At 41.8% G+C, this 27,865-nt stretch overlaps 1 long non-coding RNA gene across 1 annotated transcript; it reads right to left on the bottom strand.

The window, feature by feature from the left end:
- Nucleotides 1-1,304: 1,304 nt before the first annotated feature.
- Nucleotides 1,305-26,651, bottom strand: LOC103277636 (uncharacterized). The gene is made up of 3 exons (XR_505569.2): nucleotides 26,299-26,651; nucleotides 25,290-25,380; nucleotides 1,305-5,560 (listed from the first exon to the last, which is right to left on the bottom strand). It is a non-coding gene; the product is annotated as an uncharacterized LOC103277636 (long non-coding RNA).
- Between the last annotated feature and the right edge of the window lie 1,214 nt (nucleotides 26,652-27,865).

The following is a 27,865-nucleotide window of genomic DNA, read 5'->3' as shown; positions in this document are numbered from 1 at the left end:
CCAGTAGGTTCAGGCAAAAGCAAACTGCTGTATCCTTCCCCATGAAGTTTCTTGTCATGAAGTTTTATACTGTGTTATGTCTCGGTTGTTTTATATTGTCTTATGATGCTGTTTTATGAATTTTAATGTGTTTTAATTATTTTGACCGGGCTTGTCCCCATGTAAGCCGCCCCAAGTCCCTTTGGGGAAATAGAGGCGGGATACAAAAATAAAGTTGTTATTATAATATTATTATTGTCATCCTGACCACATTCTGAAGTTGCTTGGCTATATATATGCTAGTTTTCATATGCAAAATATTGCCAGGAATGATCCTGCTGGGGAACAAGAATGAGAGGATGCTATTAAACTCCTATTCTGCTCATAGCTTTTCCATCATGAACATCAATTTGGCTACCATGAGAACATAATATGAGACTATATAGGCCTCTGCAGCGGGGTCTTTTTACATTCCTATATATATCACTATCTTTTCTTGGCCTCTGTTTCATTAAGGCTATTACAGAAGAATTTCTAGATGGATTTCAATGCTATGTAATTTGAATATTTTTGTACTGGAAGGCCAAGGGCTGTGCTAGAAGGCTAGAGGTGATTCCCATCTGGATTTTCTGCCTCAGGCACAAAAATATCTTATTCTGGTTCCCATTAGAAGTTCTATATATATATTGAATAAAAAATTATGGCATTATATATACGCACCAACATATGAAGAGGAAAAAGACAAGTTCCACACTTGCGCTCTCACCATACAATGAAACTTACCCATTTTCCATATAATTTCATGGCCCACTTATGTCCTAATTATGGTTTTTTTCAGCCTTTGTGGCAAAGATTACTCATATAATGGTTAAAATTAACTCGATTTTATTTGTTTTAACCCCACCGTCTTATTGGATACTGACATTCCAGAGTAATGAGAAAAGTTTCCTAGACGCCTTTTTCGTGCCTTTCTCATTCGTCTTTAGGAGAAAAAGGATGTGAAGGTGCAGAACTTTGAACCTCTGAAAGTTACTAACCAGAAACAGGATTTTGCCTGTAACACTCCTAAATTTAATCCACCAATTTCCACAGGAGAAATTTAGGTCCATGCCAAGCCCTCAGAATGAAATGAGTAGATGTTTCCTCTCTCTTAAACATGAAGAACGTTAGCTCTTTCCAAGACTCCAAGGTTTGATTTTGGGACTGAGCAAGAAAAGAAGAAAGTGATCAAATATAATCTTTTAACAGCGAACAATTAAAAAGCATCTGAGATACAAGGCACAGAAGGATTCAGGAAATTATTTAAGAAGAGCACGGAGAAGGGCAATATTTGGGACTAGTTTATTAGAAAATGAGTGAATGCAGCATAGCATAAGACTATCAGCATCTATCAAGTTCAGAACAAAGGAGCCCCCAGTGGTGCAGTGGGTTAAACCCTTGTGCTGGCAGGACTGCTAACCTGAAGGTTGGGTTGCTGACCTAAAGGTTGCCAGTTCGAATCCAACCTGGGGAGAGTGTGGATGAGCTCCCTCTGTCAGCTCTAGCTTCCCAAGCGAAGATATGAGAGAAGCCTCCCACAAGGATGGTAAAAACATCAAAACATGCAGGCAACCCCTGGGCAATGTCCTTGCAGACAGACAATTTTCTCACACCAGAAGCGACTTGTAGTTTCTCAAGTTGCTCCTGACATTAAAAAAAAAAGTTCAGAACAGTTTCAGTCATAAAAAAGAAGGAGGCAATAAATGTCAAGGAAAAGAAAACGCACAGAGATTTGCATCATTACAAGATAGGAGCAACACAATAGGCTAATCTAGTGGGGGAAGCAAATATGATTTTGGTGAAACAGAACAAAGGACAGCAAAGACCAAAGTTATTCACTTTGACTGTATCTGACCTTGGGACCTAAGGGGAATAGTTTGGAAATATGTATATGACACCTGGAAGAATAAGGGAAAAGGTATAAGATTGGTGAACATGGTCCACCTGAACATTAGGAAGAACTTCCTCACTGTGAGAGCTGTTCAGAAGTGAAACTCTCTGCCCCGGAGTGTGGTGGAGGCTACTTCTTTAGAGGCATTTAACAGAGGATGGATGGCCATCTGACGGGGGTGCTTTGAATGCGATTTTCCTGCTACTTGGCAGGGGGTTGGACTGGATGGGGCACGAGGTCTCTTCCAACTTTATGATTCTATGATTGTATGGTGCGTAGTGGAAGCCCCTGATGGTGAAGTGGGTTAAACTGCTGAGCTGCTGAACCTGCTGACCGAAAGGTTGGCGGTTCGAATCTGTGGAGCGGGCTGAGCGCCTGCTGTTAGCCCCAATTTCTGCCAACCTAGCAGTTTGGAAACATGCAAATGTGAGTAGATCAATAGGTACCATTCCGGCGGGAAGGTAACAGCGCTCCATGCAGTCATGCCAGCCACATGACCTTGGAGGTGTCTTCGGACAACGCCGGCTCTTCGGCTTAGAAATGGAGATGAGCACCAACCCCCAGAGTTGGACATAACTGGATTTAATGTCAGGGGAAAACCTTTACCTTTATCTATGGTGCGTACTGTTTAGTGCTGGAGACGGGTGGTGGTGCAGCCACATTGCAGATTTGATGCAGTTTGAGACCAGTTTAACTGCCATGGCTCAATGCTATGGAATCATGGGAGTTTTAGTTTTTCAAGGTCTTCCTTCTTTTTTTGCCAAAGAGTGCTGGCGCCTCACCAAACTACAAATCACAAGATCACATAACAATCAAATCGTGTCAAAGTGCATTAATTCTACAATGTAGGTGCACCCAGGGAACAGCCAGACTAAGGTATACCCTGTTTCCCTAAAAATAAGACACCCCCTGAAAATAAGATCTAGTAGAAGTTTTGCTGAATTGCTAAATATAAGGCCTCCCTTGAAAGTAAGACCTAGCAAAGTTTTTGTTTGGAAGCATGCCCACCAAACAGAACACCAGAGCATGCAAGATCGGTAAATGTACTTACCATAGAGTGTTGTACATGGCAATAATGGTAGTAACAAGAAATTCTTGATAGGATTCATAGTTTGTGTGGTTATGCTGGTTTGTAATGACAACTACTGTACAGTACATAATAAATATGAATTTTTCTTCATGGAAAAATAAGGCATCCTCTAAAAATAAGACCTAGCACATGTTTGGGAGCAAAAATTAATATAAGACACTGTCTTATTTTGGGGGGAACACGGTAGCTAAGAATTGTGGTGTATTTGTCAGTACTCACTGTATTGAAGCTCCCTGTTACTTTGATTAGCAAAGATCAGAACATTATATTACGTAACACGATTTTTGCTCCTGGGTTATAAATGTCATTTCGTAATTGATTATATTAAAAACATGGAAAAATGTTTATTAAAGTGCAAATACTTTGTTTATGTGGTACATTCTGCAGCACATTTTGCTATAGTTTTTCAATGAATATCTCACAGTCTAGACCAATTCAACATAATTTGTGGAATATAAGCCGAGGCACCTAATTTTACCATAAAAAAACTGGGAAAACATTGACTCAAGTATAAGCCGAGAGTGGTAAATTTTGGAAATAAAAATAGATACCAATAACATTACATTAATTGAGGCATCAGTAGGTTAAATGTTTTTGAATATTTACATAAAGTTCAAATTTAAGATAACACTGTCCAACTCTGATTAAATCATTATTCTCATCTTCTTCAGTTTAAATGTGTTTATGTATCCTTTTAATAATAATAGAGTAAAATAATACATGTAATAATATTAATAATAATAATTGATACAGGAAAATAATACATGTAATAATAAATAGAGTAAAATGATAAATGTAATAATAATAATAAGATCAGAGTGAAATAATAAATGTATTACTAATAATAAAAAATAGAGTAAAATAAATGTAATAGTAGCAACAATAATAGAGAAAAATAATAAATGTAATAATACCAATAATAATTGAGAAAAATAATAAATGTACCATATATTCTCGAGTATAAGCTGACCCAAATATAAGCCAACCAGGTCCCTCACCTGGGACTTTTTCAGTCTTAAAAAAAGGGCTGAAAAACTAGGCTTATACTCGAATATATACAGTAAGTACTGCAGCCTATGATTTAAGTGAACAGCACACCAGAAAGAAATCTGTCAGTATTAGTTTCTCCCTGTTTATCATTTTCCCATTCTTTGGTCCATTCCATTCCATTTGGTCATGAGTTTGTGGTTTTACTAATGCTTGAGTAAAATCTTTTTGCACTTACTGTCTAATATACATATTTTTGTCCGAAACACATATTAACAGCAAGATATTTTTCCTTACGCACTGCTATAATATATGTGCTCCACGCCCACCCCACAACAAATACACATTTTTAAAAAGTACTTTCCCCTAATATACATGTTTGTACATATCCTTTCTTCAGTGAATTTCCTCGTAACATTCCGATAAGTGTGGCCATTAAAACATTACTGCATTCTACTTTGCCTATCAATTCAGGAAGTGCAAATTCGTTGAGCTCTAATTAAACTGCAGACAGGACCAAAGTTTCCCGCTCCTTAAACAGAACATGGCAATGTCAAACAGTTAAAGCTAGGCTCGAACCCAAGGAAAATGAGAGTAGACCCAATAGAGTAAGTTTTTATCAAGCCAGGCTGGGTTGGGTCAGTCTTTAAACAAAATGAGGGATACACATATTCTTTGTGAGTAGTGTTAAGCTTAGTAACAGTAGCCCCATGTATTTTTCTTCCAAGATTTCCCTGGTTAGCCTACTCATGTCATGTACAAGGTGCACTCTGTAAGTACGGTGTGGTGTTTGGAGGAGAAGTTGGGGGTAAAAGTGTTCATCAGAAACTTGGTGCATTGGTTGCTAAACAATTTGTGTGATGAAAAGATGCAGTACAAGTCTTCAATAGACACCAAAAAACAGAGTACCATCAGAACAGCGTGTGCTTGGCTGAAAACTTCTTGTTAATTCACAGTGGGAAACGTTTTGAGGTAACCCATCATCATAATAAAGGAAATAAGAAGAAAGCAGAAGAAAACAGAAAGAAACTTCTGCCAGTTGTGGAAACTAAACTACAAGAACTGACTTAAAGAGGAAGCAATGATTCAGGATCTATTACCTGTGAAGAACCTTTGTACAATGATACTAATGTTGAGATCTCCAGGAGACACTGACCTGAAAGCCATCTTGGAAAAACAGTTTCAACCCCTCCCAATTTTTTTTTTTTTTGGGTATGGGCCGGCCTGCCTGCCTCTCCTTTCGGCTCAAGGCAAGGTACAACAGAATTCAAACAGAGCAATAAAACCCAATCCTATTAAAATACATATAACATAATACACAAAAGACCACACAAATAAAATTCAGATTCAAATTCACAAATTAAAACTGACTGAGTAGACTTGCCAGAAGAGACAGGTGCCTTGAATTTTGACAGACGATTTAAATTGTTGAAGCTCTTCCAGCATTCCCAGTCTTGGGGTGGCTAATGAAAAGGTTCAATGAGTGATGGTCCCTACTCAGTATCTGGCTGGCTGGATGTTCTAATGCTCAGTCCATGCTGTCCTTCCACTCCTCTGGTTCTGTGCAGGCAAATCTGAAGTGTAATAATAATAACTTCATTCTTATATCCCGCCCCATCTCCCCGAAGGGACTCAGGGTAGCTTACATGGGGACTAAGCCCAGTAATGCAACAATAAAATACATAACCTAAAATACATTTCAATTACAATGAATACATAAACACATATAAAATATCATAGAAACATAAACTCAACCAATAACCAATATCCGGCACAATGGGCATGTTCAGAACTTGGAGGCAAGGCAATAATTATTACTTACTTAGGCGATCCCTCGTAGGTCGAGGACGATTGTCTTCCATTTCTGGTGTCTTGGGGATTCTTGACCCGCATGTTCTCCCGCAGTGAGGACATCGGTTTCCAGGTGGAAGGCGGTCCTGGTCACGGTTGGCTTGAAGGGCCTTCCTCTTGGCACGTTTCTCCCTTAAGCCCTCCATTCGTGCCTCTTCAAACTCCGCAGCACTGCTGGACACAGCTGACCTCCAATTAGAGCGCTCAAGGGCCAGGGCTTCCCAGTTCTCAGTGTCTATGCCACAATTTTTAAGGTTTTTAATAATTATACATGTGCAATATATTGCAAGGTCATTGGTAAGATGGGTGGTGGGCCAGTAATAAAGTGCAGAGGCTGGGTATAGGTGGAGGTAAAAGGACTCCATCAAGTTGTGCTGAATTAGTCAAAAGCACATTGAATAACCAGGTTTTCAAGTCTTTTCGGAATGTGGCCAAGGTGGTGGCTAATTTAATATCTCTCAGGAGGAAGTTCCAGAGCCGGGGGGCCACCACTGAGAAAGCCCTTTCCTTTGTGTTAAAGCGCTGAACTGCCGAACTTGCGGACCAAAAGGTGCCAGGTTCAAATCCGGGAGCGGAATGAGTGCCCGCTGTTAGCCCCAGCTCCTGCCAACCTAGCAGTTTGAAAACATGCAAATGTGAATGGATGAATAGGTACCGCTCCGGCAGGAAGGTAATGGCGCTCCATGCAGTCATGCCGGCCACATAACCTTGGAGATGTCTATGGACAACGCTGGCTCTTCGGCTTAGAAATGGGGATAAGCACCAAACCGCCAGAGTCGGTCACGACTGGACTTAACATCAGGGGAAACCTTTACCTTTTACCTTTGTTCCCACCAACTGCAGATCTTAAAGTTTGTGCAGGTTTGTTGTAGAAAATGCAATCGCAAAGATAGGCTGGACCTGAACAGCTTAGGGCTTTATAGGTGATAATCAGCACCTTGAATTGGGACCAGAAATTTATCGGCAGCCAGTGGAGCTGTTTTAATAGGGGGGTTGACCGCTCCCTATAATTTGCTCCCATTAATAACCTGGCCGCCACCCATTGTACTAATTGGAGTTTATGAGCTATCTTCAAAGGCAACCCCACATAGAGTGCATTGCAATAATCCAATCTGGAAGTAGCTAAGGCATGGACCACTGTGGCCAAGTCAGACTTCTCGAGGTATGGTCGCAGTTGTCGCACAAACTTTAACTGTGCAAAGGCCCTCCCGGCCACCACCGACACCTAAGCTTCAAGTGTCAATGATGAGTCCAGGAGGACCCACAGAATGCAGGCCAGAAAAAGATTAGCTGCAATGGGCTCCCAGTAGTTGTAGCTAGCTAGCTACCTGTAATGAGTTAACTCTTTTTATTGGCAACAAAGACGCCATTCTTCTACCATGAGGTCATTCTCTTTTATCAAAATGTCACTCTCTAATCATGTTGTTCCTGCTCTCAGTCCCAAAGAGCATTTTTTAAAATAACAAAAATAATTGAAAATTAGCAAGCAGTGGAAGTAGTAGCTTTTTGTACAAATGCCAGGACTTCTTAGGTATTTTTGAAATGTCTGTGGGTTGCAGGAGGACAGATAGCTGCTCTATCCTGTTGCAGAAAAATAATAATAATCTTAAAACATTGTTACAATTGAAGCTTTCCTGCTTTCCTTAGAGGTTTGTGCAAAACAAAGTGTTACACTTTAAGGCAGGGGTCCCCAAACTTTTTAATCCGAGGGCCGGTCCACAATCCTTCAGACTGTGGAGGGGCCGGATTATCATTTGAAAAAAAAAAAAAATTCCGATGCACACTGCACATGTCTTATTTGTAGTGCAACAACAACAACGAAAGAACAATGAAAAAACAATACAATATTTAAAAATAAAAACAATTTTAACCCAACATACATTTATCAGGATTTCAATGGGAAGTGTGCTCCTGCTTCTGGCCAATGAGATAGTCAAGTTAATTAGGATTGTTGTTGTTGTTGTTGTTGTGTGCCTTCAAGTCATGTCAGACTTTGGGCGAGCCTAAGTCTAAAATGTATTTATTTATTATTTATTTATTTACTACATTTGTATCACACCTTTCTCACCCCAAAGGGGACTCAGAGTGGCTTACAAATTATATGTACATACAATATATTATATTATTAGCATAGCACAATATTAGCATTATATATTACTATATTGAACTATACCACTATACTGAAATATTATTAGTAATATTATATGTAATATATAATATATAATTAATATTATTATATGGTATTATTATTAGTGTTATATTGTATTACATTATAATATTATTATCAATATTATATGTACATACAATATATTATATTATTAGCATAGCACAATATTAGCATTATATATTACTATATTGAACTATACCACTATACTGTAATATTATTAGTAATATTATATTTTTATTTTATTTATTATTAAACTTATATACCGCTACTCCCAGTTTAGCTCGGGTGTAATATAGAATATATCATTAATATTATTATATGGTATTATTATTAGTGTTATATTGTATTACATTATAATATTATCAATATTATATGTATATACAATCTATATATATAAAAGAGTGATGGCATCACGGCAATTCACAAAACAACAAAAGTACAGGCCCCCCAACCTCAAAATTTGACAACACAACCCATCATCCATGCCTCAAGGTTGATACAACAAAAAGAAAAATAAAGTCCTAATTAGAGGGAGAGCAATAATTTTTTTTATCCAATTGTTGCCAGTTTAGAGGGCTAATCTCTGCCCACTTGGTTGCCTAGCAACCCAGGGACAGCCAGGTTTCAGTTAGGGGACAGGCAGATTTAGGCCTCACTTAGACTTCTTCCACAGATTATCTAATTTGCACTGGATTATATGGCAGTGTAGACTCAAGGCCCTTCCACACAGCTATATAACCCATTTATAATCTTATATTATCTGCTTTGCACTGGATTATCTTGACTCCACACTACCATATAATCCACTTCAGTGTGCATTTTATACAGCTGTGAAGAAGGAGCCTCATATAATCCAGTTCTGAGCAGATAATATAAGATTAGAAATATACAGTAGAGTCTCACTTATCCAACGTAAACAGGCCGGCAGGATAAGTGAATATGTTGGATAATAAGAAGGGATTCAGGAAAAGCCAATTAAACATCAAATTAGGTAATCGTTATACAAATTAAGCACCAAAACATCATATTATACAACAAATTTGACAGAAAAAGTAGTTCCATGCGCAGTAATGCTATGTAGTATTTACAGTAGAGTCTCACTTATCCAGTACTCGCTTATCCAACGTTCTGGATTATCCAACGCATTTTTGTAGTCAATGCTTTCAATATATCGTGATATTTTGGTGCTAAATTCATAAATACAGTAATTACTATATAGCATTACTGTGTACTGAACTACTTTTTCTGACAAATTTGTTGTCTAACATGATGTTTTGGTGCTTAATTTGTAAAATCATAACTTAATTTGATGTTTAATAGGGTTATCCTTAATTCCTCATTATCCAACATATTCGCTTATCCAACGTTCTGCCGGCCCGTTTATGTTGGATAAGTAAGACTCTACTGTACTGTATTTACAAATTTACCACTAAAATATCACAATGAATTTAAAACACTGACTACAAAAACATTGATTATGAAAAGGCAGACTGCGTTGGATAATCCAGAACATTGTATAAGCGAATGTTGGATAAGTGAGATTCTTCTTTAATATGAAATAATTACTGGGATAGAATAATGCAGAACAATATAATCTCTAAAACCAGGACAGTAAATAAACAGGGGAAATCCACACAGGAAACAATCAGGGCCAGCTAACACCTCCCAACAAAGTATTCCCATCATCAAAGTCTGGCAAATCCTGTTTTCTCAGGGCCACAGACAGTAGAAGCACATAAAATATCGCAAACAACACCACTCTGAAAACAAGGGAATTCTAGACAGGAAACAATCAGGGCCAGCTAACACCTCCCAACAAAGTATTCCCATCATCAAAGTCTGGAAAATCCTGTTTTCTCAGGGCCACAGACAGTAGAAGCACATAAAATATCGCAAACAACACCACTCTGAAAACAAGGGAATTCCAGACAGGAAACAATCAGGGCCAGCTAACACCTCCCAACAAAAAATTCACTCAGGGAGGAAACAGCCAGGCTTTAAAGCTGCAAGGCCATTACATCCTAATCATTTTTCCTAATTGCAGCATTCATACTTGCCTCCAACAGACAAAAAAAACCAATCAGAAATATTGTATATTCACAACCTTTAGGAAATAATATCCCCTGATGGCGCAGCGTGTTAAAGCGCTGAGCTGCTGAATTTCTGGACCGAAAGGCCACAGGTTTGAATTGGGGGAGCGGAGAGAGCCCCCACTGTTAGCCCCAGCTTCTGCCAACCCAGAAGTTCTAAAACATGCAAATGTGAGTGCATCAATAGGTACTGCTCCGGCGGGAAGGTAACGTCGCTCCACGTAGTCATCCCACATGACCTTGGAGGAGTCTACGGACAACGCCGGCTCTTCGGCTTAGAAATGGAGATGAGCACCAACCTCCAGAGTAAGACACGACTGGACTTAATGTCTGGGGAAAACCTTTACCCTTGACCTTAACTACCACCAATTCCTCAATACTTTATTTCCCATACCACCAGACTTCGCCACAGCAACGCGTGGCCGGGCACAGCTAGTATATTATATTATAAAACTGAGGGCGGGGGCCAGGTAAATGACCTCGGAGGGCTGCATCCGGCCCCCGGGCCTTAGTTTGGGGACCCCTGCTTTAAGGTGTTGCAAGATTCATGGTTTTGTTATTTTAATTAGTAACAAGAAGAAAATACATCCCCAAACAACAATTATATAAATAACATTTTCATCTCTGGGACAGAATAGAATTGCTACTTTGCAGTCCTACATAGCTCTGACTGTCCTGATTTGGTAGATCGTTCCTAATAAAACACCCCAATTTTTCTCTCCTCCTGCTACTTTCCCCACCCCACCCCACCCCTTGGTCCTGAGCTTGCTTCAGTTGCTGCAAACTGAGTTCAAAGTGCAAAAGTGGTTTGTATGGTTGGAGTTCAACCCCACACTGCCCAAGTCTGCAGTCCTCAATGAGGAGTAGTTAGTTAGCCGGAGCAGTACCTATTGACCTACTCACATTGGCATGTTTTCGAACTGCTAGGTTGGCAGAAGCTGGGGCTAACAGCGGGCGCTCACTCCGCTCCCGGGATTTGAACTGCGACCTAGCTTAGAATAGGTTGAGGGAAATTCCTTCCCCCTCCTGAATGACAGTTGGAATATGTCTATTTCTTCTCACCTCTCTGTTTCTGCTCTCATTCTGATTGGTTATCTAAAATGAATACTTTGCAGGTACCTGCCCTTTGTCTTTGACTTCCTGTTGTTACATCTTTGTATGTTCTGTGTATATTGAGATCTCTCTCTGCTTATGTGTCAGGAGAGATGTAATGCTTGGAGATTTTCTCTCTCTTTTGAACCCTAAAAGAGATGAAATTTACAGTAGCTAAAACCCTGTGCTTTACTATTAAGAAATGTAGTTATTATTTTTGTAAATAAACCTTTTGTATTTTTAAAAACAGAACTCTGCATGTTTGCCTCCTAAGCTCTAAATTATTTACAGTCACATGGCAGGGTTGTGGTATGTTTTCCAGGCTGTATGGCCATGTTCCAGAAGTATTCTCTCCTGACGTTTTGCCCACATCTATGGCAAGCATCTTCTGAGGATGCCTGCCATAGATGTGGGCGAAATGTCAGGAGAGAATACTTCTGGAACATGGCCATACAGCCCAGAAAACATACAACAACCCTGTGATCCCGGCCATGAAAGCCTTCAACAACATATAGTCACATGGCACTTTGTGCTCTGCTTGCTGTGAGCTGAATGCTCAACTATAAGTATCCTGTGTTTGCGTATATTTGGATGATCTGCTGTGTTTTTCGGTTGTTTCCCCTAATACACAGAAAATCCTAACATGTATGATAGGCTGTCCACTTTCGCAAAACAACTGAAAGTGGAAATACAGCCTGAGAGAACACCTCTGTAGGTTTTCCAGTCTGCTGAAGGTTGAGCATTGAATTGTGCTGGAGGATCTACAAATGTTCAGGTAAATATTCTCTCTAAGAATCTCTAGATCTTCTAGCACAACATTAGGGTCAATGTAAAAGACAGGGTGCATCTTTATTGAACAAATACCGAAATATCATTTTATCATAATATGCTAGTAACTACGCATTAGAATGCATCATGGTTCAGCCACAACATCATTCCAGAGGTCTGGAAATTTCTTGTGTGTCTGAGAAGGCACAGCTTTGAAGAGAGACGAGCCCTCTTTCCATGTTCCTTAGTAGCCAGATTTCTTATGGCAAGAACTAGAGCAGCTTTTTTTGACTTGGTGCCCTGGTTATTGGGGGCCACGGTAGTGCAGCGGATTAAACCACTAAGCTGCAGAACTTGCTGACCAGAAGGTTGGCGGTTTGAATCCATGGGATGGGGTGAACTCCCATTGTTAGCCCCAGGTTTGCCAACCTAGCAGTCCAAAACCATGCAAATGTGAGTAGATTGATAGGTACTGCTCCGGTGGGAAAGTAATGGCGCTCCATGCAGCAATGCCAGCCACATGACCTAGGAGACGTCTATGGACAACGCCGACTCCTCGGCTTAGAAATTGAGATGAGTACCGCCCCCCAGAGCTGTACTCGACTAGACTTAATGTCAGGGGGAAACCTTTACCTTACAACTCTCATTGTCCCTAGCCAACAGGAAATTTTGTTGAGAATGATAAGAGTTGTCGTGCAGAACATTTATAAGGATGCCAGGGCAAGCAATCTCTCATTCATTTTTGACTCAGCAGTCATATGCACTCGCCCTTCCAAGCTGCTGGGGCAGCCCATTCATAAATGAAGTGTTAAAAATGTTTTGAGTTACAAAACAATCTCGGATTAGCAAAGATGAACATTAAGAGCAGGGTAGCAGATTCTATATGACATGCCAGAGAGACAAAAGAACATTGCCTTCACAAGGAAACTGGATCTACATGTGATCAGGGCACTTTTTCCTTGTAAGACAAGAACATTTAATTCTATCCAGCCCAACAGATTAGAAGCTTTGAAATGGTGTGGCAGTGTATGGTCAGATAGATAGTTTTACATACTTTAGACTGCTAAAAAAAACCCATTACTGCTCAGGTTTTGAGATCTTCCAGGGAAGATTTTCTCTCACTCCTACCAAGCAATGCCCATGACACTCTGCAATCCAATTCACAATGAATTATTACCTTTTCCCTTCCCACAAGTTGGCTTTTTTTTGTTTCTTCCTTAATATTGGTTCTGTGGTTTGCAAACTCCCTGAACACATGTGCTACCAGCATAGCATGATTGCAATCTAATTGTTTGAGTCAACCCACACAACAGACCCAAGTGCAGTGGTTCTCAACCTGGGATCCCCAGATGTTTTTGGCCTACAACTCCCAGAAATCCCAGCTAGTTTACCAGCTGTTAGAATTTCTGAGAGTTGAAGGCCAAAAGAGGGAATGAGGATATTGTCTCAAGATTAGTATTCTGTCCCAATGAATTTTTCCTTAATTCATCCCGTTTCTAGTATAGCAGATAATTTTTTGTGTGTGTCAGGAGTGACTTGAGAAACTGCAAGTCGCTTCTGGAGTGAGAGAATTGGCCGTCTGCAAGAACGTTGCCCAGGGGATGCCCTGATGTTTTGATTTTTTTTTACCATCTTTGTGGGTGGCTTCTCTCATGTCCCCGCATGAAGCTGGAGCTGATAGAGGGAGCTCATCTGCGCTCTCCCCAGGTTGGATTTGAACCTGGCAGCCTTCAGGTCAGCAACCCAACCTTCAAGTCACAAGGCTTTAACCCACAATGCCACCGGGGGCTCCTAGCAGAGAATGTGGCACTGAAACATGTTCAGATCTCAGAGCCTTCTATTTTCTCAATTAGCATTCCCTTTGGATGCCTAAACCCGATTCCTAAATATTTCACTGGTTTTGTTTTTAGTTCCTGCAATACTAGACATTAGGGAAGTGAGGGGAAAATTCATTTAGAATGACAGAATTCTTATTTGGAGGCAATGCTCTCAATTTGTCCCTCGTACCCAGGTATACTCTTTTTACAACATAAATTCCAAATCAGATTAAATAATTGAGCCCAAACTAACAAAATTAATTTCAACAAAGATAGATGCAAGATATTACATCTTGGCAAGGAAAATTAATTATACAGATCTAGGATAGATGACAGATTGTACAGATCTTATATGGGTTAAACCAGGGGTCCCCAAACTTTTAAAACAGGGGGCCAGTTCACAATCCTTCGGGCCATTGGAGGGCCGGACTATAGTTGGCCACCGAGCAATAATAATAATAATAACAACAACAATAACAACAACAACAATAATAAAGAGTTGGAAGAAATCCTTTGGGCCATTGAGTCCAATCCCCTTCTGCCTTTGTGCACCGAAAGCACAAGCAAATCAGATGGCCACCCAGCCTCAATGTTAATAATAATAATAATAATAATAATAATAATAATAATAATAATATAGGGTTTTAGAACACAATACTCCTGACCTCACAATCATGTTAAAAAACGAAGTATGGATTGTTGATGTTGCAATCCCAGGGGACGGCAGGATTGAGGAGAAACAACTGGAAAAGCTGACACAATATGAGAATTTAAAGATTGAATTACAAAGACTCTGGCACAAGCCAGTCAAGGTGGTCCCAGTGGTGATCAGCACTCTGGGTGCAGTGCCTAAAGACCTTGGCCTGCACTTAAACACAATCGGCGCTGACAAAATTACTACCTGCCAGCTGCAGAAGGCCACCTTACGGGGATCTGCACGCATTATTCGCTGATACATCACACAGTCCTAGACACTTGGGAAGTGTCTGGCGTGTGATCCAATACAACAGCCAGCAGAGTGTCTGTTGTGGACTCATCTTGTTGTGTTTCAAATAATAATAATAATAATGGTTGTAAGAGAAGAAGAGACCCCTTGGGTCATTTAGCCCAACCCCCTTCTGCCCTTGTGCCATCGGGGCCAGATAAATGGCTTCGATGGGCCGCATCCGGCCCCTGGGCCTTAGTTTGGGGACCCCTGGGTTAAACATTGGAAGGGATGCCATGTACAAGATGGAGAAAGCTTCTTTTCTGTTGTTCCAGAGACAATAATGAGAACCAGTGGATTCAAGCTATAAGAAAAGAGATTCCACATAAATATTGGGCAAATCTGATCTACTATTTGACAGTGAAATGGATGGATGGTAAAATCGTTTTCTTTGGAGGCCTTTAAATGGGAGGTTGAACCTGCATCTTTAAGGAATGCTGTAATTTTCCGTTCCTGCATAGCAGGGAGTTGGACTACATGGCCCTTGTGGTTCCTTCCAGCTCAATGATTACATGAAAAATACAATAGTTTTATTTCATTTTCATTATATGTAAGAGCCCAAGATTTGAGTAAAAGGGTACAATATGAAGTGGAGTTGATAAAAATGCTCTAAAATATAAGTAATACCTCATTTGGGGTAGCTCTTTGATCTCTGGGCTCATAGTTTAGCATTGTACACTCCACTGGAGTATTGCAGCACACCAAAATACTTGGGGGTTACCCTGGACCATGCTCTGACTTACGCACTGCTTGAATATAAAGCAAAAAGTGGGAGCTAGAAACAATATCATACGAAAGCTGACTGGCACAACGTGGGGATCACAACCAGACACAGTGAAGACATCTGCCCTTGCGCTTTGCTACTCTGCTGCTGAGTACGCATGCCCAGTATCATTTCACCGCATTAAAACAGTGGATGTGGCTCTTAATGAGACATGACACATTATCACAGGATATCTACGCCCCACACCACTGGAGAAATTATACTATTTAGCCAGCATTGCACCACCTGAAATTTGCCGGGAAGTAGCAGCCAGCAATGAAAGGACCAAGGCATTGACATCTCCAGCCCATCCTCTATTTGGATATCAGCCAGCACGCTAATGCCTTAAATCAAGAAATAGTTTTGTAAGAGCTACAGAGATACTCGTAGAAACACCTCAGCAAGTGAGAGTCCAAAAGTGGCAGGCTAAAACTTGGAACCTTGGAAGCAGCTAAAGACTTGGCTGTGGGATCAAGCATTTGGCCCACCCTAAGATATGATCTGATATGACCTGATGGATTAATATTAATTCGAACACAGATTGGCTCTGACTTTGGCTTGAAATTTCCCCTTTTGTAATGGTCACATGGTTTTAATTGTTTTAATTTGATTTGGATACCAGCTTTCATTTGTGTTTTATGTTTGGTTTTTCTACATGTTGTATCATATGTGGCATTCTGCCATTATGTAAGACCACTCTGAGTCCCTCTGGGGAAGAAGAGTGGTATATAAATTAAATAAATAAATAGACCTTAACCCATGGCTGATACCAAATGAGAGACTCCGCCTTGGGCACACAGAAGACTAAGTCACTTGGAAGGCGCTGAACAGACTGTGCTTTGGCACCACAAAGTGCAGGAACAACCTTAAGAAATAAGACTACAAAGTGGAGTCCACAACATGTGAGTGTGGAGGAGAGCAAACCACAGACCACTTACTACAATGTAGTCTGAGCCCTGCCACATGCACAATGGAGGACCTTCTTATAGCAACACCAGAGGAACTCCAAGTGGCCAGCTACTGGTCAAAGGACATTTAGTATAATGTCAAGTTTGTTTTACTTTGTTGATGTTCTCAAGTACATTATAACTTGTACCCTTGGTTCTCTTCTGACACAATAAATAAATAAGCCCTGCAATATTTGGAGAGTTGGGTGGTATGTGAACACCAAAGCTCTGCTTCTACCAATCTGTGATTCTTCACATTATCATAGGCAAGTAGTGAGCCCTTTCTCCTAGAGCGTATTCTTCCCACATATGTAGTCCTCATACAAACAGCAGGAAAGCTCTTCATGCCTGTGTGAGGAGAGGCTGGATTATCAGGGTGCCTCATTTGCTATCCCATCATGTGAGGTTCCCAAGAAAATGGGACGGAAGTGAAACTACACCGTGTGTCAACGTGGGACCCAGCAAGCGACAGGGTACACATCAGAATCAACAACACAGCCTTGTTGCTATGGAAGTGACAAAAAACACCCACTTAGGGATTTGGGGCCGGGGTGGTGGTGGCAGCCAGAAGGTGGCTCGGATTACTACGTTCTGCATTTAGGAGCGGGAGAAAAAAATAGCCCCGACTGCTCCCTGCCAGGCAACCTGCACTGAATTAAGTGTTCTATTATAGGCCTCGCATAACTGCAGCGACCACAGTGACGTCCTGCGGCTTTGCCGACTTCCGAAGTAAAACACTGTTTAATGTCTGTGTGTGTAGCGTTGCCATGGGGAGGAGAAAGTGTGTATGTGTGTGTATGTATCTGGGTGTGCGTGTGCTGCCTGCTTATCACAGGGAAGGAAATCTGAGCTCAGTCTAGAACTTGACGCAAGCCAGGGACGCTTGGCCTGACAAAAACACACAGAGGAAGGAATTCCTGGGTTTGCCCTCAAATCGTCTGCTGGGAAATGACACTGTCAGGCACTAAAGGGATGGGGGCTGTGCAAGAATGGCTTCTGCTTGGCAAGCTAGTTCCTTGGAATACTGATGGATATAGGAAACTGAAATGTCTTGCTACTTGATTTTAATATATTGGTTTCCTTTATCCCAAGTACACTTGTACACACACTAAGGGCCCTTCCACACAGCCCTATAACCCAGAATATCAAGGCAGAAAATCCCACAGTATCTGCTTTGAAGTGAGTTATCTGAGTCCACATTGCCATACATTCCAGTTCAAAGCAGATAATGTGGGATTTTATTCAGCTGGGTGGAACAGGTCTAATTTGAGAAAGTTTTTATAACTGCATAGTGTAGATATTTGGTAAAGGTAAAGGTAAAGGTTTCCCCTGACGTTAAGTCCAGTCATGTCTGACTCTGGGGGTTGGTGCTCATCTCCATTTCTAAGACGAAGAGCCGGCGTTGTCCGTAGACACCTCCAAGGTCATGTGGCCGGCATGACTGCATGGAGCGCCGTTACCTTCCCGCCGGAGCAGTACCTATTGATCTACTCACATTTGCATGTTTTCGAACTGCTAGGTTGGCAGGAGCTGGGGCTAACAGCGGGCGCTTATTCCGCTCCCCGGATTTGAACCTGTAACCTTTTGGTCCGCAAGTTCAGCAGCTCAGCACTGAGCAACACACTGAGCCACCGGAGGCCCCACAGATATTTGACTACTTCGCCTTTAAAGCCTTTGAGCAGAGAACACCTTCAAAGAGAGGATTGTTTTGTGTCACACTGGATGGAGAAGCCCATATCTCACAATCGGGATGCGTAGGACCCTTCCACACAGCTATATAACCCAGAATATCAAGGCAGATAATCCACAAATATTAAAGATAAATACTGCAGCCATTCATGTTTTAATCCTCCATTACTTTGTATTCCCAGCATGAGCCAGTATACACAGCATGAGCCAGCAATGTGATGCGGCTGCTAAGAAAGCCAATGGGATTCTGGCCTGCATCAATAGGGGAATAGCGTCTAGATCCAGGGAAGTCATGCTCCCCCTCTATTCTGCCTTGGTCAGACCACACCTGGAATCACACTGCGTCCAATTCTGGGCACCACAGTTGAAGGGAGATGTTGACAAGCTGGAAAGCGTCCAGAGGAGGGCAACTAAAATGATCAAAGGTCTGGAGAACAAGTTCTATGAGGACAGGCTTAAAGAACTGGGCATGTTTAGCCTGCAGAAGAGAAGGCTGAGAGGAGACATGATAGCCATGTACAAATACGTGAAGGGAAGTCATAGGGAGGAGGGAGAAAGCTTGTTTTCTGCTGCCCTGTAGACTAGGACACGGAACAATGTCTTCAAACTACAGGAAAGGAGATTCCACCTGAACATCAGGAAGAACTTCCTCACTGTGAGGGCTGTTCGGCAGTGGAACTCTCTCCCCCGGACTGTGGTGGAGGCTCCTTCTTTGGAGGCTTTTAAACAGAGACTGCATGGCCATCTGTCGGGGGTGCTTTGAATGCGATTTCCTGCTTCTTGGCAGGGGGTTGGACTGGATGGCCCATGAGGTCTCTTCCAACTCTACTATTCTATGATTCTATGATTCTATGTCCTTCTTATACAGGGTGAGCTTTTTCATCATTCAGGGCCTGTCCACACAGCCATATAACCCAGAATATCAAGGCAGAAAATCCCACAGTATCTGCTTTGAACTGGGTTATCTGAGCCCACACTGCCATATAATCCAGTTCAATGTAGATCGTATACAGCTGTGTGGAAGGGGCCGTCGTGTCAATCTCCCCATGCAGCTTTATGCATTGACCAAATTGTTGGTGGTTCAAATCTGGGGAGCGGGGTGAGCTCCCATCGGTCGGCTCCAGCTTCTCATGCGGGGACACGAGAGAAGCCTCCCACAGGATGATAAAACATCTGGGCATCTCCTGGGCAACGTCCTTGCAGATGGCCAATTCTCTCACACCAGAAGTGACTTGAAGTTTCTCAAGTCACTCCTGACATACACACACAAACTACCAAATGCTTAACTACATGATGGGCTGGAGGAGTACTTCTGCTAGGGCAGACGGATACCCCTTGGCTGAGAATAAGTATCACAACGCACAACAGCACCAGATGTGCCGCCCATATCCAGTTTTGCACATCAGGCAAAAATATCCACCCACTTATGCAGACAGCTTATGCATGAGTTAAACCGCCATTTAGGAGTCCAGCCACAGCTACCTTAACTGAGCTCAGAATCATAAAACAAAAAATACTACACTAGAGTCTCACTTATCCAAGCCTTGCTTATCCAAGCCTCTGGACTATCCAAGCCATTATTGTAGTCAATGTTTTCAATATATCATGATATTTTGGTGCTAAATTCGTAAATACAGTAATTACAACATACCATTACTGCATATTGAACTACTTTTTCTGTCAAATTTGTTGTATAACATGATGTTTTGGTGCTTAATTTGTAAAATCATAACCTAATTTGATGTTTAATAGGCTTTTCCTTAATCCCTCCTTATTATCCAAGATATTCGCTTATCCAAGCTTCTACCGGCCTGTTTAGCTTGGATAAGTGAAACTCCATTGTATTTAGAAACACAAGGTAGGAAGACAAGATGTGGCTCTCAGGAACCCTTGGAAATCAAATACATTTTTAGCCCAAAAATGATCCCTAATATTAAGAGATCTTCTTGGATCCTGCAGGAGTGAAAAGTCTGCTAATTTTCACCCAAAAGAAATTACTCCAAAATGCCTCCTAAAGAAGAAGCCTCAAAACATGCATACACCACGTCCCATAGAAATGTTAGCACACCTTTTTTTTGGTGTAAGCAGGTGTCACCCTCCAAGGTCTCCTGGATGATTAAGGCCCCTTCCACACAACTGTATAAAATCCACACTGAACTGGATTATATGGCAGTGTGGACTCCAATAATTTAGTTCAAAGCAGATATTGTGCATAATCTGCTTTGCTATTCTGGGTTATATGGCTGTGTAGAAGAACCCTTATTTTTCTACAGTTGTCTGGTTTAAATCCAGTTAGTCCCACACATTTTATAAAGATAATATCTTTTTTTATATAACAATAGTGATGACGACAATAAGAATCACATTTCTGCCCCATTTATATTTATTTTTTGTATTGAATTCACACAAAATTCTCCTGCCATGGGATACAAAGCAGCTAACAGAAATTTGAGATATAATTTTCATGTATAATCTGGAGCCCTATCTTTTTACCTGACGCGAACAACAGCCTTCTGGCAAAGCATGCCATTGGATTGCACTGGAGGATCTAGCAATACTAGATAAATGTTCTCTCCAGTGCAAGTCTATGGTCCAGGAGAAGTGGAGACTAGGGACCTTCCACACAGCCATATAGCCTAGAATATCAAGGCAGAAAATCCCACACTATCTGCTTTGAACTGGGTTATCTGAGTCCACACTGCCATATATTCCAGTTCGAGGCAGATAATATGGGATTTTATTCAGCTCTGTGGAAGAGGCCTAGGCATTGTTACATCCCCCTGTGCAATTCTATGATGTTCAAAGCTCTTCGCTGAAATGATCTTCAATGAGCTTACATAATAAACAGCCCTATTGTATTTCAAGAATCATAGAATAACAGAGTTGGAAGAGACCTCATGGGCCATCCAGTCTAACCACTTGCCAAGAAGCAGGAAATCGCATTCAAAGCATTCCTGACAGATGGCCATCCAGCCTCTGCTTAAAAGCCTCCAAAGAAGGAGCCTCCACCACGGCCCGGGGGAGAGAGTTCCACTGCCGAACAGCCCTCACAGTGAGGAAATTTTTCATGATGTTCAGGCGGAATCTCCTTTCCTGTAGTTTAAAGCCATTGTTCTGCACCCTAGTGAAATGCAAACCTGGGAATATGCAGACAAAATCAAACAGACAGAACTGGAAACTCTCAGAAACTCTCAGAACGTACTTCCAGAAAGTACGTTCTCCTTCTGGATGAGTCCAGAAAGAGAAGGAGACAGAGCAAATTTTGGGAGAACAAGCCATAACCAGAAAAAGAGTTTCCTGTTCTTGATCTGGCACATGCGTAAAAAATGGAGTCAACAAAATAGAAATGGATTATTGGGCATTATCCGACTTGCATGACCATGTTCCAGAAGCATTTTCTCCTGACGTTTCTCCCATATCAATGGCAGGCATCCTCAGAGGTTGTGAGGTACCTCACAACCTCTGAGGATGCCTGCCATCGATGTGGGAGAAACGTCAGGAGAAAATGCTTCTGGAACATGGCCATACAGCCCGGAAAATGCACAACAACCCAGTGATTCCGGCCATGAAAGCCTTCGAAAAAATAGAAATGTCTTTCCTTTTTTATTGCAAAATTCTGAGTTTCCTGCCATCACGTATCAAGTTGGAAAAATATAATGGGCATGGGAGGTGTTCCTGTGGGGTGGGAAGCTCACCTCCCAGCAGTCATGCCATAAGAGCACATGTTGGCACAAACAACCTCTCCATTGTGACTCAAACGGCCACACCTGGAGGAAGAGGAGGAGATGGCAGGCCGCCGGGTGGAGCAAACGTGGCTTTTATGGCCTGGGGACACTGGGAGTTTCCTCTGGGAATATGGGGATGAGTTTTCTGCTTTGGAAAACAGGCATGCAAGTGTTCCCTCCATTAGTCAAGGATGGGGGGGAACGTAGTCAGATCCACCGGTACAGAGATGGACAGTCCCCAATAGGCAGATGAAGACCTTTTGTTGCTGGGATTCTTGCAAAGTATGTTGGACTGGGAGCCCCGGTGGCAAAATGTGTTAAAGCACTGAGCTGCTGAACTTGCAGACTGAAAGGTCCCAGGTTCAAATCCCGGGAGCGGAGTGAACACCCACTGTTGCTCCAGCTTCTGCCAACCTAGCAGTTCGAAAACATGCCAATGTGAGTAGATCAATAGGTACCTCTCCGGCGGGGAGGTAACGGCGCTCCATGCAGTCATGCCGGACACATGACCTTGGAGGTGTCTACGGACAACGCCGGCTCTTCGTCTTAGAAATGGAGATGAGCACAAACCCCCAGAGTCAGGCATGACTGGACTTTACGTCAGGGGAAATCTTTACCTTTTTTATGTTGGACTGAGCAGCGTGAACTGAACTCTGATCCCTTATATCAGTGTTTCTCAACCTTCCTATGCCATGACCCCTTAATACAGTTCCTCATGTTGTAGTGACTCCCCAACCATAAAATTATTTTCATTGCTACTTCATAACTGTAATTTTGCTACTGTTATGAATCACAATGTAAATACCTGATATGCAAGATGTATTTTGATTCACTGGACCAAATTTGGCACAAATACCCAATACGCCCAAATTTGAATACTTGTGGGGTTGGGGGGATGATTTTGTCATTTGGGAGTTGTAGTTGATGGGATTTATAGTTCCCCTACAATCAAAGAGCATTTTGATCCATCTCCACCAACAATGGAATTGAACTAAACTTGGCACACAGAACTCCCATTACCAATAGAAAATACTGTTTGGGTTTGGTGGGCCTTGACCTTGGGTTTACGAGTTGTAGTTCACCTATATCCAGAGAGCACTGTGGACTCAAACAATGATGGATCTGGACCAAACTTGGCACAAATACTCAATATGCCCAAATGTGAACACTGCTGGAGATTGGGGAAGATAGACCTTGACATTTGGGAGTTGTAGTTGCTGGGATTTATAGTTCACCTACAATCAAAGAGCCTCTTGAACCCCACCAACGATAGAATTTAGCCAAACTTCTCACACATAACCCCCATGACCAACAGAAAATACTTGAGGAATCTGGGAGGAATTGACAGTGATTTAGGGGAGATCTAGTTCACCTACTTCCTGAATGCACTGTGAATTAATATGTGTTTTCTGGTGGTCTTTAGCAACTCTTCTGACACACCCTCACGACCCAACCAGGGGTCCCAACCCCCAAGTTGAGAAATGCTGCTTTATATGCTGCTTACATGCTTGATTTTGTTGTTGTGTGCTTTCAAGCCCAACTTATGGCGACCCTAAACTGTCCCACCATCACATGGGTTTTTTTTTTTGTAAGATTTGCTCAAAGTGCCATCCACTGAGGCTGAGAAAGTGTGACTTGCCCAGGGTCACTCAGGGGATTTCGTAGTTAAGCAGGGATTCAAATCCTGGTCTGCTAGTCCAGTGCTCCAATCGCTACACCATACTGGCTCTCATGTTTTTAATTGCTCAGTAATATTTCTTTTTAAAGTATTCTTTATTTGTAATGATTTCCACCTCAACTTTTCTCCACGGTGGTATATATGCTACTGCACCCCATTTTAATCTGCTTTGTCTCTCCTTTAATAGAGGAAAATGGGGTATTAATAATAATAATAATAAACAATTATTACATTCTTGTGAAGTAGATCTGGCTGAGACGGAAAGACTCCATGAAAGTTTTTTCATCCTAGATCTGACTCACTGCTCATCCAACATTCATAACCCAGGTTTGGATAAAGTGTAGCCCTTCAGATATTGCAGTACTGCAACTCCCAGCATTCTCCACTGCAACTCCCAGCATTCTCCAATTGGCCACGCTACTTAGTATTAAAGGTAAAGGTTTCCCTTGACGTTAAGTCCAGTCATGTCTGACTCTGGGGGTTGGTGCACATCTCCATTTCTAAGCCGAAGAGCCAGCGTCGTCCGTAGACACCTCCAAGGTCATGTGGCTGGCATGACTGCATGGAGTGCCGTTACCTTCCCGCCGTAGCGGTACCTATTGATCTACTCACATTGGCATGTTTTCAAACTGCTAGGTTGTCAGGAGCTGGGGCTAACAGCGGGCGCTCATTCAATTCCCTGGATTCGAAACTGCAACCTTTTGGTCTGCAAGTTCAGCAGCTCAGCACTTTAACACACTGAGCCACCAGAGGCCCCACGCTACTTAGGGCTCGTGGGAAATGCAATTGAGGAACATTTGGAGGACTACAAGTTACACAGTGCTGCCAAGGACCTACAGCAGGGGGTAAAGTAATTCTATCCTTGTAAAGTACTTTTTAATTGTTATAGCTCAATGGGGAGATGGCAGAACTTTTTGGCAGAGAAGGCTAAAGACCATAGTGCAAGCCCCAATGGCTGACAACCTGTAAGCCACTTGGAACCAACATCACCTGTCCTTGGCACATTTTGGGTTTAGAATAATCTAAAAAGCATGCAGCCTCCCTAGATAGGAAGCAAATCATTTTCTTATTGTTAGAATTGATATAGAAGCAAAAAGAGTTATCTAAGAATACAGTAGAGTCTCACTTATCCAACATAAATGGCCCGGCAGAACGTTAGATAAGCGAATATGTTGGATAATAAGGAGAGATTAAGAAAACGCCTATTAAACATCAAAATAGGTTATGATTTTACAAATTAAGCACCTAAACATCATGTTATAGAACAAATTTGACAGAAAATGTAGTTCATTACACATTAATGCTATGTCATAATTACTGTATTTACGAATTTAGCACCAAAATATTACAATGCATTGAAAACATTGACTACAAAAATGTGTTGGATAATCCAGAATGTTGGGTAAGTGAGACTCTACTGTATATTCAAAGTATAATTCTGGCCACTTTTTTTGAAAGAAAAGATGTTGTTGAGAAGCCAAAATGACTTTACTTTTTGTCTTCTCTTTTTGGCATGATGATCGTTCTTGTGAGTTTGTCAAGATTACATCTCTCTGCCACACCCTGGAAAACCTTTGAAATTTCTTTTGAGGAGCTGGGAATATTGGAGTGTGATATTGGTCACTGTGCCAAGGAAAACAACTGATTCGCAATGGCTTCATCTGGTAACGGCTGCTTGAAACAGCTGCACAAATTGCCCGACTCAAGTAAGGACCCATTTTTTGTACTCACAGTTCTTTAAGTTTGTGTCTAACTTTGCTGCTTGTGCCTCAGACCGAACTGAAGAGTGCTCCTTTTGAGGTATGGTCTCTTCAATCTGCTTCTGAAGAAACAAGAATTCCTGAATTCAAAGCCAGGACAGATTTTAAACTTGTTCACAAATACATACCCTCCAGCAGTAGGAACAGCCCGGGTTAATCCTGTTGTCCTACTTTTTCAATTGCTTTTAAAATGTCCTAGTTTATTTTACTTCCTCCTACCTTCTCCCCTTTGGTCTCCAATTTGAGAACACAGAAATGCTGGATTGCTCTAACAACCACCACGTCAGACTACACAGAGAAGCCATTGAAATCCACAAGCATGTGGGCAATTTCAACAGAAAGCAGGAAACATGAAAATGAATAAAATCTGGCTAGCAGTATTACAAAGCTCTAAAATTAGAACAGTAAATAAAGAACAACACTAAAAAAACAGGAAATTCCAGGCATGAAACAATCAGGGCCAGGCAACACCTCCCAACAAAGGATTCCCCCAGGCAGAAAGCAGCCAGACTTTGAAGCTGCAAGGCCATTCAATGCTAATCAAGCTGGCCAACTGCAACATTCACACTTGCCTCCAACAGACAAGAGTCCTTTCTCCCACCCTGGATCTTCGACAGATATATAAAACCCAGTTGACTAGTTTCCAACACCTCACAATCTCTGAGGATGTCTGCCATAGATGTGGGTGAAATGTCAGGAGAGAATGCTTCTGGAACATGGCCATACAGCCCAGAAAACTCATCGAAACTCAAATCAGATAGTGTGGATTTGCTACTTAGATAGCCTGGATTATCTGGCAGTGTAGAAGGAGCCTAAGGACCCCTTTCAGACAGGCCCTATATCCCAGGATCTAATCCCAGGTTTTCTGCTTTAAACTCGATTATATTTGTCAGCACTGCCAGATAACCTGGGATAAACAGAATACCTAGGATCAGATCCTGGGATATAGGTCCTGTTTGGAAGTCATTGCTCTTCCTTACCTGGAAGTGGAAAGCCTCCTTAAAATGCCTTGGAAAGAGTGTGTGGTGCAGGCCTGGGAGAGAAAGTGTGGGCACAGCTGCCTGCAGCACCTAGAAAGAGCTTTAAGAACAAGAAGCCTTCTTAAAGCGCACATGCCTGTCTGCAGCTGAGCACCTCTCCTCTAGAATAGAAACACTTAAGAAGCCTCCTTAAAGTACACATGCCTGCCTGCAGCTGAGCACCTCTCCTCTAGAGCAGAAACAGGTAAGAAGCCTCCTTAAAGCATGCAGACCTGCCGGTAGCTGAGCATCTCTTCTCTAGAATAGAAATACGTAAGAAGCCTCCTTAAAGTGAGCACGTCTGCCTGTAGCCGAGCATCTCTCCTCTAGAATAGAAATTCGTAAGAAGCCTCCTTAAAGAGTACATGCCAGCCTGCAGCTGAGTGCCCCTCCTCTAGAGTAGAAACAAACAACTTAAATGCCTAAAATGATAGGAAGGAGGGCCCGGGAAGCTCATCGCCCCCCCCCCCCAAAAATAATGGACCGATAGAAAATGAATCTTTCAGCAACCCAGAGTGAAAACAGATACCTGCTCTCCCAATTTTGGGAGGCTCCCAAAAAAATGGATCGGGGCTCCCACGAAATGCTGGGACACAAAACAGATCGCAATTTACCTGGATTGCACAAGCATAGTACCTACTACCCTTTCACATCCCAGTGTGCATCATCTTGCATTCTCTGCTATATTTCCCCCCTTCTCTTCTTCTCTGCTCTTTTACCTGCCCACTTTCTAAAGAAGCAGCAGTTATCTAAAGTGTCTGGGGCTGTTTTAAAAGAGTAGAGTTCCCATATCTTGGTTCAGTCATTAATCAGAGTGGAGACTGCCATCAGAAGAAGACTATGACTTAAAAAAGATATATATGGAGTAACTACACCAGTTCCTGAAGCAGAGAACTCATTGCGTAACAAACTTAGGATTGTCCATATCATCCTATTTCTCATTTCTATGTATGGCTGTGAAAGCTGAGCAGGGAAGAGAACAATTTGAGATGTGGTACTAGAGAAAAATCCTATGGTCACTGTGGACAAATAAATGGACCCCAGAGCAAATCAAGCCTGAACTTTTCTTAGGGCCCTTTTACACAGCCATATAACCCAGAATATCAAGGCAGAAAATCCCACAATATATGCTTTAAACTGGTTTATCTGAGTCCACATTGCATAAGCATGTGGGTGAACTACAACTCCCAACATTGTAGGTCAATCACTCCCAAACCCCACCATTATTTAAAGTTGGCTATGTTGGGTCTGTGTGCCAAGTTTAGTTCAGATCTGTCCTTGTTTGGGTTCATAGTGCTCTCTGAATGTGGTTGAACTACAACTCCCATAATCCAAGGTCAATCAAATCCAAACTCTGCCTGTATTCAAAGTTGGCTATGTTGGGTCTGTGTGCCAAGTTTGGTCCAGATCTGTCCTTGTTTGGGTCATAGTGCTCTCTGAAAGTGGTTGAACTACAACTCCCATAATCCAAGGTCAATCAAATCCAAACTCTGCCTGTATTCAAAGTTGGCTATGTTGGGTCTGTGTG

This window comes from Anolis carolinensis, chromosome 2 (assembly GCF_035594765.1).
Source record: "Anolis carolinensis isolate JA03-04 chromosome 2, rAnoCar3.1.pri, whole genome shotgun sequence".
Classification (NCBI taxonomy): domain Eukaryota; kingdom Metazoa; phylum Chordata; class Lepidosauria; order Squamata; family Dactyloidae; genus Anolis; species Anolis carolinensis.
The sequence above is the reverse complement of the archived record's forward strand: the minus strand, read 5'-3'. Positions and strand labels throughout refer to the sequence as shown.